General features: G+C 41.1%; 1 protein-coding gene across 5 annotated transcripts in view; it reads right to left on the reverse strand.

Moving 5' to 3' along the window:
- Nucleotides 1-18,799, reverse strand: part of LOC136843731 (protein argonaute-2-like) — a 645,860-nt gene that overhangs the window by 558,901 nt on the left and 68,160 nt on the right. The window lies entirely within an intron of this gene.

Raw genomic sequence — 18,799 nt, forward strand, 5'->3', positions numbered from 1 at the left:
ATTTTTAATGGTGAAATATTCACAAATTACTGTATTTTCACACCATTTTTGAGACTAAATGCACTTTTAGTGATAAAACTATTAAAATATTCAGGTATAAACATTTTTAGAGGGTTTTTTCGTGTTTTAAAGTATCAAAATAGGCAGTTATGAACATTTTTAAAAGGGTTTTAAGCGTTCGCGTATTTGAGCTATTCATGGGGGTAGTGGTACACATCCCCTGAAATACCTGGGGTCGACTGTATTCACATAGGTATGGGTGCAGGAAAGCCTTCTAAGCAGAGCACCAAGCCCTATGCCCACTGTCATGGATACAGCGCATTAGTCAACTCCCTTCTAGAGTTAAGGATAGATTTTCTGCATTCCTTTGTAAAACCCCTTGCTGGTAAGACATGGTAGAGTCTCTCCAAGCGGTAAGCTGAAGCATGAGGAGGTTTTGGTGAAACTGATTATCTGTTAAGTTTTATAAATGTAATCATCATTTTTTTCATTAAATGGGTTAGTGAAGGAGGTGTAGGCATTATACATCTAAGAAATGTAGACAAAGTACTCTGTTAACCCTTAAACGCCGAGCCTCTATTTACAAAAACGTCTCCCGTATGCCGGCGGCGTTCGGTGACTTAGCGCCGAAGCGGAAAAAAAAGTTGTTTTTTTTTTTTAAATCACAGCACGCTTTAGTTTTTAAGATTAAGAGTTCATTTTTGGCTCTTTTTTTGTCATTGTCTGAAGTTTAATATGCAACCATCAGATATGAAAAAATATCATTATCATATATAAATATTGGAATATATGACAGCAAAAAAAACTTATATAATTGTATACAAATCGCTGTAAGCACAACGGTTAAAGCTAATGAGTTAATTTTTTTAGTTGTATTGTACACTGAATTGCGATGATTTTGGTATATAACAAATTGTAAAATGATCAAAGCAACACAGAGAAAATATTATCACAAAATGATGCATGAATTAAATAACGCTCGGACGTAAAAAAATGTTTTTCAAAAATTCACCATAAATCAAAATATTGTGCTAGAGACTTCCTGTTTGTTGAAAAATGAAGCTAATTGATTGAATATTACTAGACTGTAAGTGTTTTAGCTTACAATTGCAGTTTTCGACCATTTCGGTCGAGTTAAAGTTGACTGAAGGTAGAATTTTTTCTATTTATCGTGATTTATATGAAAATATTTCAAAACTGATAAAAGCTACAACCATGAGTTACTTTCTGTTGTATTGTACATGAAACTGCGCACATTTTCATATATAAAACTTTATGTAATGACTAATATAAAACGGTGCAAATATTACAACAACGAGACGAAAGAATTTCTGAGATGTTCGGCCGAGTTACCGCGCAGACGTAATGAAAATGTTTTTTTAAAAAATTCACCATAAATCGAAATATTGTGCTAGAGACTTCCAATTTATTGCAAAATGAATGTAAACGATTGAATATTACTAGAATGTAAGAGTTTTAGCTTACAATTGCGTTTTTTTACCATTTCGGTCGAGTTAAAGTTGACTGAAGGTTGAAATTTTGGCAGTTATCGTGATTTATGTGAAAATATTTCAAAACTGATAAAAGCTACAACCATGAGCTATCTTCTGTTGTATTCTACATGAAATTGCGCACATTTTCATATATAAAACTTTATGTAACGACTAATGTAAAACAATGCAAACATTACGACAACATGACGAAAGAATTTCTGAGATGTTCGGCAGAGTTACCGCGCGCAAACGTAAGAAAAAGTTTTTTTTTTTAAAGAAATTCACCATAAACCGAAATGTTGTGCTAGAGACTTCCAGTTTGTTGCAAAATGAAGGTACATGATTGAATATTACTAGAATGTAAGAGTTTTAGCTTATAATTGCGTTTTTTACCATTTGGTCGAGTTAAAGTTGACGAAGCTTGAAATTTTGGCAGTTATCGTGATTTATATGAAAATATTTCAAAACTGATAAAAGCTACAACCATGAGTTATTTTCTGTTGTATTCTACATGAAATTGCGCACATTTCCATATATAAAACTTTATGTAACGACTAATATAAAACAGTGCAAACATTACGACAACGTGACAAAAGAATTTCTGGCGGGACGTAAGAAAAAGTTTTTTCAAAAATTCACCATAAATCGAAATATTGTGCTAGAGACTTCCAATTGGTTGCAAAATGAAGGTAAATGATTGAATATTACTAGAATGTACGAGTTTTAGCTTACAATTGCGTTTTTTTTGACCATTTCGGTCGAGTCAAAGTTGACCGAAGCTTGAAATTTTGGCAGTTATCGTGATTTATATGAAAATATTTCAAAACTGATAAAAGCTACAACCATGAGTTATTTTCTGTTGTATTGTACATGAAATTGCACACATTTTCATATATAAAACTTTATGTAACGGCTAATATAGAACAGTGCAAAAATTACGACAAAATGACGAAAGAATTTCTGAAATTTTCGGCCGAGTCGCAGCAGGCGTTAGAAAAAAAGTTTTTTCAAAAATTCACCATAAATCGAAATATTGTGCTAGAGACTTCCAATTTGTTGCAAAATGAAGGTACATGATTGAATATTACTAGAATGTTTTTCGACCATTTTGGTCGAGTCAAAGTTGACCGAAGGTAGAAATTTTTGTAGTCGACGTGCGGTACGTCCACTTGGCACCCAACGGACAATTTTAGTCGACGTATGATACGTCCAGTAGGCATTTAAGGGTTAATTTTATTGGGTGTTTGTAAAGCTAGTCCTCTCATATGTTTGGAATGGTGCAATGGTGGTTGTTTTGAAGCCATAAGACGTAGGGAAGACAGTAGTTAGGAAAACAATGATGGGGGCAGTCAAGAGTTTGTGGTGGAGACGAAAGGTTGTGAACACTCTTGTTTGAGGTTTGTTGGTCAGTTCGTAAGTCTTTCTTTTGTTTGTTGGGGTCATGAACTGGCTTGGGCGAGCAGTATAACAGGAACAGGTGTGCAACCTTTTTCATGGGTGCTCAAATCAGTTGTTTCTTTTTTCTATATTTCATAACATTTCTTATTTGTTAAACCATCTTTTGTTATGTTTTTGTTATTATTGCATAATTCAATGAACCATTACAGCCACATGTGTTATGTATATTTCTTTCTTTGTTTGTTCTTGTACCAATTATTGGTGATGGAGTACTCTCTTCTCCCTTGAAATAGTCATTGTTATCTATGGTACAGTTCTCTTTCACTTCTTCGGTGTTTTGGATATCTGCATCCATAGGTTTTATTATTATTTTAGGAGATAAAGGTATATTCTTACCTTGTTTTTGTTCTTTCTTCATATCTTTTGTCTTTGGTTTGACCAATGTTTCTCTGATAATTGTCGGTTTCTTTGTTCTGGGTGGCGTTCCTTCCAAAGGTCTCTTTTTATCCTTAATTTCCAGACCATCACGGCCCTCCTCTGTTACTTGCATAGTAGCATCCTCCTGTGTTCCTATTTGCATTTAGATTTCAAAATTTGATAAAATGCTATCCATATCAATTGTACCTGTTTCTTTATTCTTTACCATTTTAGTTTTTTCCCCTTGAGCATTAATTTCTTCTTGCAATGCACTTTTCTGTGCAACGTTTCTTCTATTTGTATGCATTTTTGTTTCATTATTGATTTTTGTTATTGAATGCGTGTGTTTCTTGGATGGATCTTGAATTCCTCTCACTTTTAATTCCAACTTAGCGTCTTTTACTGACATCCCCGTTCTTTCTTGTAACATTTTCAATTCTGTATTGTATATATAGTACATACAGGCAGTCCCTGGTTATCGGCAATCTGGTTTTTCAGGGCTTGTCTAGTGACGAAAATCGGCAATTTTTGGTGCCGATTTCCACTCTTCGGCACCGATAATCGCGTATTGGCGCCAATACATACCTAACTGAGGCACCGATAACCAAAAATCGGCAGTTTTCTGCAAAATTGCCAATTTTTGCTTATCGTCACACTGTCGTGAAACGGAATCCCGCTGATAACCGGGACTGCCTCTACATTCTTTGGACCTTGCATGATGATCTCCACAGTTTAAACACTTTGGCTCACTACATTTCCACTGTGTGGCACGTTTGTCAGATCCACAATAAGCACACAGTTTTTCTTTGTGTGTCCATATTTACTACAATTTTGACATTGTAGTGGCTTTGGAACTCAAGGGCTCAGATCTTGACCCTAAAATTTTATTTTTTAAATTCTTAACACTATTACAGTATTGTTTACTTGGATTTACTGTATATAAACCTCACAATCTTGAACTTTGGGATACTGTAACTCATTTTAAGAGTCCAACAGCATACTCTTATCAACTGGTTCGTCATTATTTTCAGGAAGTACAACAGTACCCTGAATGCTGTTCATAGTGTCATGCTTCTTTACTTTTACATTCACACTGTTGATATTTTTTATCGATAAATAGTCTTCAGATTGGTTTTTTGTTGTGGCTTCTATAAGCTACGTCTTTATTTTTATTTGTCTGAACGACATTTGTCATTGAGCATTTTTGTAATAAGTTTTCTAACTTTAGGGCTGCAATTTCTTTTCTGTTCCCATGGTTAGAAACCTTGACCAACTTCCACTTCAAAAGAGGGAGTCGAAGTGAGTCAAGGTTGGGTCAAGAAGATATTTACTTTTGGATTTGTTTTGTACTGGAGCATAAGGTTCCAGCATGGTCACATTAGGATTAATTTTTTAATTTTTCTATCTAAAGGTTGCCAGAGGAGGTTCCAACGGTTGTCAACTGCGTTGAGTCACTACCACCAAAGGGTCCAGGGATACTCGAATCTTTATTTTTGCTTATCGTAAAGATTTGAGAGGGAGAGAGAGAGAGAGAGAGAAAAAAAAAAGATTTGACCTGAAAACCTTAAAAAGATATCTTCAGCTTTCATGGAGTTTTATTCTTCCACCAATGGCATAAGTGAGAACCAACTCCCAAATGTCTGCATCCCTACTCTACCCAACAAGGGATGGCACAACATGATTAAAGTGGCCCAAGTGTAAGCCAAACCCACTTGCTAGGACTGAGAGTATTACAAGAATACAATCATCCCCACCATAACCATATTATGGGCAAACTGGATATAATGCTGAGAGTACTATAACCAGAACCAGAATCCCAAGGAATCTGTGTTCCAGCCCTCAAGAATAGTTCCTCTTTGAGCTATCAATCTGATAACCTCAGGTCCAAACATTATCGGGCAGTTGATGATCCTATCACAGTTTCCACTATTTAGCTTCAGATATAAACCCATTCGAGCTATGATATCTTTTCCTATTTATCCGGTCCAATAAATTTTAGCAAAATTGAAAATTTTACAAAAATTAATCCAAAGAAATATATAACGACTCTTGCACTCAAACCCGGCAACTAATTCCTGGGGTTCAAGAGCCCCCTCACCATGTCAAGGTGGTCCCACATCGAGGGGGATTTAGTCATGAAAAAAACATCAAAATACACTACATTCATTCAATGTCATTTTATCTCAATACTGAGGCTGTCCAATTTTCTTTTTACAGAACACGGGAAACATTGGAATTCACAACTTCAGTACAGTACAGTATGTATTCAAATACATAAAATAAAATACAATTTTATGATATTATGCCGTGTTTACCTTAATATTAATATCTGAAAATTAGTAAATCATGTTTTTATCATAAAAATATATTCAGTCATGAAAATAACATCAATATACACTATTTAGTGAATATTTCTCGACGAAACACGTCGGCAAACTGCCAAATTTTTCCAAATAATTTGGGGAAAAGTTCAACAGAAAAATCTGGGGAATGCGAGACTGCGAATAGCTGGGTTGACTGTACAGTGGACCCCTCCCCCTATTCGCAGATTCACCTAGTCACAGATTTCTCTGTGGAACATATACACATTATTCGCAGAAAATTCGAATATTCACAGTATTTTTAATGGTGAAATATTCACAAATTACTGTATTTTCACACCATTTTTGAGACTAAATGCACTTTTAGTGATAAAACTATTAAAATATTCAGGTATAAACATTTTTAGAGGGTTTTTTCGTGTTTTAAAGTATCAAAATAGGCAGTTATGAACATTTTTAAAAGGGTTTTAAGCGTTCGCACAGATTTGAGCTATTCATGGGGGTAGTGGTACACATCCCCTGAAATACCTGGGGTCGACTGTATTCACATAGGTATGGGTGCAGGAAAGCCTTCTAAGCAGAGCACCAAGCCCTATGCCCACTGTCATGGATACAGCGCATTAGTCAACTCCCTTCTAGAGTTAAGGATAGATTTTCTGCATTCCTTTGTAAAACCCCTTGCTGGTAAGACATGGTAGAGTCTCTCCAAGCGGTAAGCTGAAGCATGAGGAGGTTTTGGTGAAACTGATTATCTGTTAAGTTTTATAAATGTAATCATCATTTTTTTCATTAAATGGGTTAGTGAAGGAGGTGTAGGCATTATACATCTAAGAAATGTAGACAAAGTACTCTGTTAACCCTTAAACGCCGAGCCTCTATTTACAAAAACGTCTCCCGTATGCCGGCGGCGTTCGGTGACTTAGCGCCGAAGCGGAAAAAAAAGTTTTTTTTTTTTTTTAAATCACAGCACGCTTAGTTTTTAAGATTAAGAGTTCATTTTTGGCTCTTTTTTTTGTCATTGTCTGAAGTTTAATATGCAACCATCAGATATGAAAAAAAATATCATTATCATATATAAATATTGGAATATATGACAGCAAAAAAAAAAACTTATATAATTGTATACAAATCGCGCTGTAAGCACAACGGTTAAAGCTAATGAGTTAATTTTTTTTAGTTGTATTGTACACTGAATTGCGATGATTTTGGTATATAACAAATTGTAAAATGATCAAAGCAACACAGAGAAAATATTATCACAAAATGATGCATGAATTCGTAACGCTCGGACGTAAAAAAATGTTTTTTTCAAAAATTCACCATAAATCAAAATATTGTGCTAGAGACTTCCTGTTTGTTGAAAAATGAAGCTAATTGATTGAATATTACTAGACTGTAAGTGTTTTAGCTTACAATTGCAGTTTTCGACCATTTCGGTCGAGTTAAAGTTGACTGAAGGTAGAATTTTTTCTATTTATCGTGATTTATATGAAAATATTTCAAAACTGATAAAAGCTACAACCATGAGTTACTTTCTGTTGTATTGTACATGAAACTGCGCACATTTTCATATATAAAACTTTATGTAATGACTAATATAAAACGGTGCAAATATTACAACAACGAGACGAAAGAATTTCTGAGATGTTCGGCCGAGTTACAGCAAGAGACGTAATGAAAATGTTTTTTAAAAAATTCACCATAAATCGAAATATTGTGCTAGAGACTTCCAATTTATTGCAAAATGAATGTAAACGATTGAATATTACTAGAATGTAAGAGTTTTAGCTTACAATTGCGTTTTTACCATTTCGGTCGAGTTAAAGTTGACTGAAGGTTGAAATTTTGGCAGTTATCGTGATTTATGTGAAAATATTTCAAAACTGATAAAGCTACAACCATGAGCTATCTTCTGTTGTATTCTACATGAAATTGCGCACATTTTCATATATAAAACTTTATGTAACGACTAATGTAAAACAATGCAAACATTACGACAACATGATGAAAAGAATTTCTGAGATGTTCGGCAGAGTTACCACAGAAACGTAAGAAAAAGTTTTTTTTTAAAGAAATTCACCATAAACCGAAATGTTGTGCTAGAGACTTCCAGTTTGTTGCAAAATGAAGGTACATGATTGAATATTACTAGAATGTAAGAGTTTTAGCTTATAATTGCGTTTTTACCATTTCGGTCGAGTTAAAGTTGACGAAGCTTGAAATTTTGGCAGTTATCGTGATTTATATGAAAATATTTCAAAACTGATAAAAGCTACAACCATGAGTTATTTTCTGTTGTATTCTACATGAAATTGCGCACATTTCCATATATAAAACTTTATGTAACGACTAATATAAAACAGTGCAAACATTACGACAACGTGACAAAAGAATTTCTGGCGCGGACGTAAGGAAAAAGTTTTTTCAAAAATTCACCATAAATCGAAATATTGTGCTAGAGACTTCCAATTGGTTGCAAAATGAAGGTAAATGATTGAATATTACTAGAATGTACGAGTTTTAGCTTACAATTGCGTTTTTTGACCATTTCGGTAGAGTCAAAGTTGACCGAAGCTTGAAATTTTGGCAGTTATCGTGATTTATATGAAAATATTTCAAAACTGATAAAAGCTACAACCATGAGTTATTTTCTGTTGTATTGTACATGAAATTGCACACATTTTCATATATAAAACTTTATGTAACGGCTAATATAGAACAGTGCAAAATTACGACAAAATGACGAAAGAATTTCTGAAATTTTCGGCCGAGTTATGCTGCTGGCGTTAGAAAAAGTTTTTTCAAAAATTCACCATAAATCGAAATATTGTGCTAGAGACTTCCAATTTGTTGCAAAATGAAGGTACATGATTGAATATTACTAGAATGTTTTTCGACCATTTTGGTCGAGTCAAAGTTGACCGAAGGTAGAAATTTTTTGTAGTCGACGTACGGTACGTCCACTTGGCACCCAACGGACAATTTTAGTCGACGTATGATACGTCCAGTAGGCATTTAAGGGTTAATTTTATTGGGTGTTTGTAAAGCTAGTCCTCTCATATGTTTGGAATGGTGCAATGGTGGTTGTTTTGAAGCCATAAGACGTAGGGAAGACAGTAGTTAGGAAAACAATGATGGGGGCAGTCAAGAGTTTGTGGTGGAGACGAAAGGTTGTGAACACTCTTGTTTGAGGTTTGTTGGTCAGTTCGTAAGTCTTTCTTTTGTTTGTTGGGGTCATGAACTGGCTTGGGCGAGCAGTATAACAGGAACAGGTGTGTAAATTTGTTGCATGTTAGCTGGGCTGGGTGTTTATTCAGAAACCTCATACCTCCTGGCTGTTTGAGAAGACCTTCTTCAGTGGAAGAAGCCTTGGGTAATCTACTAACAGAGGCAGAGGGTCTTGGAACCATTCTCTGGGTGACCACCAAGGGGTCACTAAAGTCACGTGTGAATTCATAGCTATACAGAATTTTGCCAGTACTCTTTGTATAATAGCAAAGGGGAGGAAAGCATACAGGTCTAGATAAGATCAGTCTAAAATTTAGCATTGCGTCAACTGGCCATGCCTGTGGATCCTGAACTGGAGAGCAGTACACTGGCAGGCAATTGTTAGACCTGGTGGTGAAAAGGTCCAGTAGAGGAGTGCACCATAGCTTCCACAGGTCCTTGCAGACTTGTGGACGCCAAGGCCCATTCGGAAGACAGAATCTGGCCCTTCCCGCTCAGTTGGTCTGCCACAATGTTCATTTTTCCTGGCACAAACTTGGGGAACTGAAGGATCTTCTTTTCTTCTGACAAAGTGAGAATGCGACCTAAAAGGCAGATCAAAGCTTCCAACTTTATGCCTCACTGATTGCTCAGCTATGCAAGCACTATTGAATTGTCTGAAAAGAGTGCTATCTTTTTTGCCCATTACTAGAACCTCTAATGCTAGCAGGGCCTCCCACACTGCCAACATCTCTAGCTGAATGATATGGAGTTCTCATTCCTCTGTGGACCACACTCCAGCTAAATTTATGTCTGCTGCAACTGCTCAACTTTATGATGATGCATCAGCATAATTAGTGAGGTCTGGGCTCTTCAACTGGTGAGACACTCCTTGCAAAAGTCGAAGTCGATGGTTCCACCATTTCAAAGGGTCCTTTAACTCCCTTGAGAACTGAATAGATTCTGGCTCAACTTTCCAGTTCCAGTGCCTCTTGAGAAATGAAAGAATTGGCCTCATTCTCAGCCTGGCACCCAGAACCAACTTCTCTAGTGATGTCAAGTACCCTAACAGGAACAACCATTTCTTGGCTGGCAAGGTCGTGAAGGATAGAAATTCTTCTAGAATTAAAAGAAAGCTGTCTATGCACTTCTTCACAGAAACCAAGAAAATCTTGGTGACCATAAGCATTCCCAGGGAACAAAGGTTTTGAGTTGGTATTACAGTAAACCCCTCGGATTTGCGGGATTTTCTGTGGAACCAATCTAAATATTACTCACGGGAAAACTTCGCCCATTTGTAGGTTTTTTGTCGAGAAAAATTCACTATTTAGTGCAATTTGATGTTATTTTCATGACTTAATAATTCTTTTATGATAAAACTAATGATTTACCAATTTTCAAATATTAATAACATAAAAAAAATAATAACAATAATACAGTAATAATAATAATACTGCAAGATTACATATGTAATAAGATGAAATAATATGTTTCTCTCTCTCTCTCTCTCCCTTCCTCCTTCCTATTTCAGCTCTCTCTCTCTCTCTCTCTCAATGAGAGAATTTGTTTTGTATGATAAATGATTTACCTAATAATAAGTACTAATTTTCAAATATTAATAAGATATGATGATAATAATAATTCTGTACTGTAATTATATTTATGCATTTCTATAGCAAGCAAATGAAAAAATTTAAACAAAAAATTTCACTCCCAATCTTTTTTCATGAGTTTTCAAGATCAATGGGGGAGGGTGAACCTGTCAAATATGTCAAGTAACCTGACAGCAAGGATTGGGTGGTCAGCACTGCCAACGTCAACCACTATGAACAACACGTATATTGAGAAATCTCTCTCTCTCTCTGCAAAGAGTAGAATATAAGAAATAAACAGATGGCTACATAAATACATACTTAGTTCAACGTTTTCAAAATGTAAAGGTACATCTTTGGAAGACGAAAAACAATTTTTTTTGTTGTCAGTTGCTTAAAGAGAAATGGATTAACATTCCTTGACAGATTAAACACTCACTCTCTCTTTTGCTTGTGCTGGCTGAATATAAATTAGTGGTAACTATCTTTCTGCTGGGTGGGAGGGTTAGAGGTACGTATGTAGGCTATATATTTTTGAGGGTAGTAATGTTTAAGATGACTTTGAAATATTAATAATTAAATTTCAAAGATTAATAAAGTAAAGATAATTTAAGGTATATTTGATGTGGTATGATACTTTAAGTATAAATTTGGTATTTGAACTTTGTAGATAGGCAATTATAAGCATTTTTAGAGGGGGGGGGTGTTAACTATTCGTTGGAAGGGGAGGGTCTGGTACACATTCCACTTGAAGTCGGGGTTTACCGTAGATTGGAATTTGAAACATTTATCAGTATCGCCAACATACTTGTCAAATTTAAAAGTATCCATTGCCCTCCCACTCCCCTCCAAACTAGATGATAGAATCAGCCAAACTTCCAGGTATAGAAGCATCTGAATGCCCAACATGTGAGCCCACTTGCCTAATTGCAATAGGACTCTTGTAACTCAGGGAACTGAGCTCAGGTGAAAGTACATTGCCCAAAACTGGTATGCCTTGCCCTGAAAAACAAACTGAAAATATTTCCTTGAATTTGGGTGAATTGGTACATGGAAGCAAGCATCCACCATGTCCTATGATACCATCCAACCCAAGACTATTTCTGCAGCTCCTTTTAGCCCAAGAGAGTCTACTTCCTCTTGCAAGATCTGGTACTTCTTGTTGTGAAGAGGGAAACTTCAGGAGGAGAACTGGCTAGAGGAGGCTGGGAAAGAAAGGGGGAGGCTATATCCCTCCTATAGTACCTCCACCACCCAGGGACCTGCCTCCAGATCCTACCCAACTGAACACAAGATGCTCAACCTCCATCCTACTGGGGACTGGGGCCTTGATGCATCAGATGGATTTCTAAGATGCTTATTGTCCTTCCTAAAAGGGATGGCTCAAGGGCCCCAATGACTTGCCCATTTTTCTAGGGAGAAAATGACAAATTTTTAAAGTAACCTGTATTTTTCCTTACATACAAACCTTTAGTCTTTACGTGTGGAAATACTTCAGTGCAACTGGAACCGGCCGTTTAACTTTAAACAAGGTGGTTAAGATAGTTAACTACCAAACTCCCGCCCAACCAGTCACTACAGACTCACTCAACCTTTCGGCCCATATAGCAGAATGAGGAGTGGCTTGAGGTGGGCTATATACATAAAGACCTAAGGTTTGTATGTTAGGAAAAATACAAATTACTTAGAAAATTTGTCATTTGTTTCTACACATTTACAAACATTCAGTCTTTACATGTGGAGGATTTACCTCTTGGTGGGAGGATTCTGAATAAGCCTCTGAATCAACTGGTAGTTCGCCTAACCTAGGCCTCACTTCATGGTCGTGTAGAGCAAAGGAAGGAGTCCCATGCCTCGGCCATGTTGAACATGAGTGTTGAACTGCCAGACTTCTGGGCCTTTCGAATTAATGGGTTGTGTAGCATAACTGACTTCAAAAGAGGCCTGGGTGAACCTATAGTTTCAAAGACATTAAAGCTAAAGATAACCAGCAGGTTTGTTTTATTGTCAGCCCCTCTTCCCCCTTGCTAGAGAGAGGGTAGGAATTGCTTCAATGAATCTACAGTACATTAAACAACAGAAAGGATACTTGGTAGTATAACTCACCTGCATTGCATGCCTGACCAGCATGCCAACCGTCCCTCTGCCTTGTGAGAGAAGAAGGGTATGAAAAGAGAAAGGGAGGAGGTCAGTCACTCTCACACACTCTCTTTCGTACCCGTACACCTTAGGTGAAATGCAGCCACCACAGGACCCAAGGAAAAAAAAAAAAAAAAAGTGTCCAAGGACCCATGGGCAACGTTCCGATGGTAAGAGGTGAATGTGGTCTGTCGAGACCAAACTCCTGCCTTTAGTACCCGAGGAAATGACAGGTTCTTCTTGAATGTGAGGGATGGGCCAACGGCCTGACCTCATGAGCTCTCGCCCTGAACATACTGTCGTCCACCTTATTAGGTATAGAGCACACTCTTTTGATCGTCTCACAAAGCCAGAAAGAAATAGTGTTCTTGGACACCTCTTTCTTGGTCAAGCCAGTACTAACAGTCATCAACACTCAGGCCTGAGATATCGAGTCCTCTTAAGATAGTACCGCAGCACCCTAACTGGACATCTCGTCCAGATCATTACCAACAAAGTCCTCTAGGGAGGGGACTGAGGACTTGAATCTGGCATCAGGGATCAGCGGATTCTGAGTCTCGGCTATGATTTCCAGGATAAATTCGAGGGTGACAGACCCCCTTCCCCTCGAGTGCTAATGTCGAAGGAAAGGTCACGTAGCTCGTCGAATCTCTTCGCCAACGCCAGGACAAGCAAGAAAACAGTCTTGTGGGTCAGATCCCTGTCCGATGACTCTTGCAAGGGTACACAGGGTGCACATCCCACTCAGGAAACCAGAGTTCCCTGAGAAGGCAAGACTGTTCGAAGCCCCTCATCAGTATAGAGATCTCCCATGAGGAAGAGAGACCAATGCCTTTCAGGCGAAGGGCCAGGCCCAGGGCAGACCTGTAGCCTTTCACAGCTGAGACAGAGAGAAGCTTCTCATGGCAAAAGGGCGACGAAAAAGTCTACTACCTGCTGAAGAGGAGCTCCAACTGGAAAGATACCCATTCTACGACACCAACCACAGAAGGTGGCCCTTTTCCCTGGTACACAGCCACAAAGGATTTTCAAAGGTATCCAGACATCTCTGCCGCTGTGTGCCAAAGCCTCTCGCTTGCAAGAGATGCTGGATAATCTCCAGCCATGAAGTGACAATGACCCCCTGGACTGGTGGTGTCTCTCTATGAGCGGCTGGCAAAGGAGGCAAAGGAGGTTGTGCCAGGGGGAACCTATCTCATTGCCTTCAAAAGTAGAGCTATCAGGTCCAGATACCATATATCATGTGGCCACATGGGAGCCACCAGGGTCATTCTGAGATTCTGGGTGATCATTACCTTGTTGATCACCCAATGAATCAGACAGAAAGGAGTGAAGGCGTAAGCCTCGAGACTGTCCCATGGGTGTTGAAAGGTGTCTTCTGCTGCTGCCCATGGGTCTGGGATGACTGAGCAGAACACCGGCAGCTTCCTGTTGTGTCAGGTTGCAAACAGGTCTATCACTGGTCGGCCCCAAAAAGGAAGAATGACCTCTCCATAACATCTGGATGTAGGGACCACTCTGTCCCTATCATCTGGCCCTGGTCACTGAGTTTGTCTGGCAATGCATTCCTCTTGCCTGGAATGTATCTGGCTGACAGCTTTACTGAGTGTTCTAGACTGAGTGTTCTACCGCCCACTCATCAACCTGTGGAGCTGAGGGGACACCAATCACCCCTACTCGTTGCTGTATGCCACAGTACTGTGGTGCTGACGGTCATCAACACCACAGAGTGCCCCCTCACTCAATCCTGAAATTCCTGAAGAGCTAAGAGAGCTGCCTTGAGTTCCATGACACTGATGTGGAGGTGTCAATCGTTCTGGTTTTTCACACCTGAAACCAGCAACTCTTCCATGTGCATGCCCCATCCTTCGGTCGAAGCATCTGAGAACAGAAGCATCTAAAGAGGAAGTGTGTGTAGAGACACTCCTATTACGCAGTTCCTGTCATTTAGCCACCAGGGGAAGTCCTGTCCCACTTCCTCTGAGAGGAATGGGAAGGCATGTGGAGTTACTTGCCAGAGACCAGGACTCATTCATTCTCTACTGAGGAGAATGAAGGTGAAGCCACCCACGAGGGACCAGTTTCTCCAAGGACAACAAGTGACAGAGAACGACTTGCCGCTGCCGAGCTGGTTGTTCCTGTCTAGACAGGAACAACTGCGCTGCCTTCCTGAACTTGCTGATACGCGAGTCTGAGGGGAACTCTCTCACTGCTGCCACATGTATCAGCATTCCCAGGTACTTTATCCTCTGCTTGGGTATGAGTTCGGACTTTTAGAAGTTTATCACAACACCCAGGCTGCAACAAAACTCGAGAAGTTAATCTCTGTCCTGGAGAACTGCGAACAAGAGCTTGCCAGGACTAGCCAATCGTCGAGATACCTCAGATGTATCCTGTGCAAATGGGCCCAAGTTGACACAAGGCTGAACACCTGGGGAGCAGTTGAGAGCCTGAAAACGACTGCCCTGAACTAGGAGACCGTCTCTCCAAGGATAAAGCGAAGGTACTTCAGTAAGACTGATGGATGGTTATTTGGAAATACGCATCCTTCAGGTCCACTGGAAGCAGGAAGTTGGACTGCAAGCACTGAGCTCTCTCCAAGGATAAAGCGAAGGTACTTTGAGTAATATTGATGGATGGATGGGTATTTGGAAATACACATCCTTCAGGTCCACTGAAAGGATAATTCGGACTCCCTGATGGCTGCGAGCACTGAGCATGTCGTTTCCATCTTCAACTGAGTCTCTAACCCCTGGTTGCCTTTTCCTATGAGAGACCTGGCTGTAGAAGCCTGGAGACTGGTCTGTCATGACTTCCACAGCGCCTCCTTTAGGATCACCTTCATGTTCCCCCGCAAGGCAAGATCCTTCAGCAAGCTGGGCACGCAAGTGTGCAGATGGACCAGATGGCTGGTGAGGGGTGGTAGAAACTCAAAGGAAGTTGGTATCTTACCCAAAGGACACCTAATATCAGGTTTCTACTTCGTTTCACTGCCACGTATGCCCAATGGCTTCACAGGCAAACCCCCAACAACGGCAGCATGTGGGGAGAAATGCAGCCCCTGGCGTCCTCCTCCCTTCTTCTTACACTTGGCCCTCTCCCAGGCTGGGAAGGGGGGCTGAAAGGGGCACTGCTGCACACCCTTTCAGGAGAAGGCTGGGTATTCCTATGAGGGCCCTTCGAAGTCTAGGACTTCTTAGGGCCCGTAAAGGAAATGCCAGCCTGACCCAAAGGTGTCACGCAAAGAGCTGGAGGTCTTAGCCACTGTCTGGTGGATGAGGTCATTATTCTCCACCCTTCGTCTGTCCACCATGGTATCCACTAGCTCTCTAGGGAAGAGAGAAGTAGCACCCAGCAACGGTCCATTCCTCAAGCCCAGAGCCAACTCAGGATCGACAAACTTGGTGATCCAAGTCAGGACTGTGTCACTCCTCTTCAACACCAAGTTTGCCCACAGGTTAGCTGTCTGGTGGGCTAGGTACAAGATGGCCCTACCCCGCAAAACAGCATGAGCCTCTTGAAGGTGGCTTCGTCTTCAGGGTTCCCTGAACCCAAGGAGGAAGAGGTGGTGATCTTGGACACTATCAGTGACCAATGATCGAGCTGTGAGACTGCCTGGATTGCTGCCATAGCAGTAGATTCCAGTGGCAATGAATCCTGCCGAGAGAGGGGAAACTCCCTCCACATGGACCTGGCCCAATGACAGCCCCGGGCCCAGATGAACCAGGTCTGGGTCAACCTGTTTTGTCAGCAGTGGTCTTTCTGAGGGTACGAAGAACCTCTACTGACGAGGGAGGAGGAGGAAGAAGTATTTTACATGAGCAGCTGGAACAGAGTGAGTGCTCCTGCCCAAATACAAGAGAACTAAATAGGTGCAGAATCCCTCCAGCAAGATCCAACCAAGGCAAGCCCACAGAAGCTCTGGGTTCCTTGTGAGGTCCCCAATAGGCTTCGAGGGCAGGACAATCCACAGGGGTAGCCATGGTCTCTTCCTCGAGATCGCTGTACTGACGTATCAGATGAATGATCTCAAAGTAGGTCCTCTGTAATTCAGGGGTGTCCATGTCCAGGAGAAAGGACCCTTGAGCCCTTCCAGGTCACAGTCCTCCTGAAGTTACTCTCTTTGCAGGGGAGAGACCCTCGTCAGAAGCCCCCAGCAACCCCTCCACCACTCAAACATATGACCAGTCTGATCTGAGAACCAAACTGCGGGCGTAAGCTTTTGTGGGTGGGCTGGAATGGGAAGGTAAACAATGCCAATCTCGAGCCCTAGGCCTGTCTGACTCACGCCCCTAGGTATAACTCCAAGAGGTGGAGGGGACAGGTGAGCACCCTAGCACCCTTTGCAGACCTGGTGGAGGCCAAAGCCCCAACAGGTGAAGAAGGCTGTGGGTGGTCGTCAACCTGTGGTAACGATGGGCACACAGCCATGCAAGTGGACGGGGGCTGTTCCAGGAGAGTGGTCCCGTTCACATGAATACAGGTGAAGAAGACTGAACGAGGGACCTCCTTGTTGCTTTCCCAGGTGAGCTCACCTGTGGGCCAGCTTCACCTTTCCAGGACCCAGGCACTGTACTGGTGCGGGAAGTGCAGGGGTGAGCCAGCACCTGCACACTAGAAACTTACACTCTCTTTGTTGAGCCGTGCCCTGGTCCATAGGCCGTGAACACTTATAGGTGTTACAGGAGTCCGTGGGACCCTGTGCAATGGTAGAAAATCTTTACCAGCCCAAGGAAGAGACTTCCCAGGACCAGTATCGGTGAAACGGGGGTCCATGGATCCCTGTGCAGCAATAGAAGATTCTTTACCAGCCCAAGGAAGGTGACTTCCGGGGACCGGTTTTGGTGACACAGGATTCCGGCGAGCTCTTTGCAATGGTTCCCAGGTCTGTAGACAGGGGAGAGCAAACGATAGGTCCCTTTGCCTTTTCCGTGGAAGAAGACCGATTGCTCATGGGACTACAGGTTTTCTTATGGTAGGGACAAGCAACCTTCTTCCTCCGCTCTGAGTACCGGGAGTTTTCGAAGAAGGGGAGGGTGGTAGCACATGTCGAAGATGAAGATGAACATCGACTTTTCTTTCTCTTCGACCTATTATTGCAGTTGTGGCAGGTCTTCTTGAATAAAGCTTGGAGGTTGGCATCTCCCAAAGAGGATGATGTCGGAGGGAGCACAGAAGGGCATATATTAGTGGTGGCATGATCGTAGGAACCACTGCCGCATTCACTGGAAGGGCATGTGAGGCCCTCAAATGGGAGATCTAGCCCTGCACTGAAGGCTCCCCCGGGAGGCCTAGGGAGGGCCAAAGCTCCCTAAGGCCCTCAGACTCTCCCAAACCTGGAAAGGAAGTTGGATTAGTGGTAGCACTCTTCCTTCGCTCTGAGGGGATTCCCCCCCACTGAATGAACAGAACCGCCGGCAAGAGTCGTCCTGGACCATCAGCCCCCAACGTCAACTCTCTTCTGATGAAGCACAAGGAGACAACAAAGGGGAGACCACTCCCTCAGCAGTGGCAACAGTGGGATGCAGCTTACCCAGAGGAAGGAAGGAGCCAGAAGTATTGGCAATCAGCGTTACTGGGGGTGTGTTGCCCTCAGACGGCATCAGGGAAACCTCCCTCTTGCACTTCCTCTTCCAGGAAACTGCACCCACTCTTCTGACAGCCAGACAAGACACTCAGAACAAGGACTAAGCTGGTTGCATTCGTGCTTCACGCACTGGGTGCACAACAAATGAGAATCAATCTCGTAGGAAAGGAGGCAATTGCAGGGTTTGTCAGCAGTGTCCAGCCAATGCCTCATAGCACTAGGCTTCCTCCCCTTAGGCTTAGATGAGTCATGGGTTTATATATTTAAAACAGCAATTCACAACTACAAAATGACATTTTTATAATAAAATAAAGTTTTATATATACTTACCCATTAATTACATAGCTATTAGTTTTCCACGTACAGCAGCCTAAATTCAAATTTCGCGGGTAGCGCTTTGATTGCTCAATGTAGGTGCACAGTACTGCCCCTAATTGGCAATACTAGGAACGACTTAGCTAACCACCTCATTCTGTTTTATGCCTAATGTCTATCAGAAGGGAGGGAGGGAGGGCTCCAATCATGTAATTACTGGCGTATATATAATACTTCATTTTATTATAAAAATGTCATTTTTATATAAGTGACTTACCCAGTAATTACATAGCTGATCCCAAACTGATAGGAGGTGGGATCATGGACATA

This window comes from Macrobrachium rosenbergii, chromosome 12 (genome assembly GCF_040412425.1).
Source record: "Macrobrachium rosenbergii isolate ZJJX-2024 chromosome 12, ASM4041242v1, whole genome shotgun sequence".
Lineage (NCBI taxonomy): Eukaryota > Metazoa > Arthropoda > Malacostraca > Decapoda > Palaemonidae > Macrobrachium > Macrobrachium rosenbergii.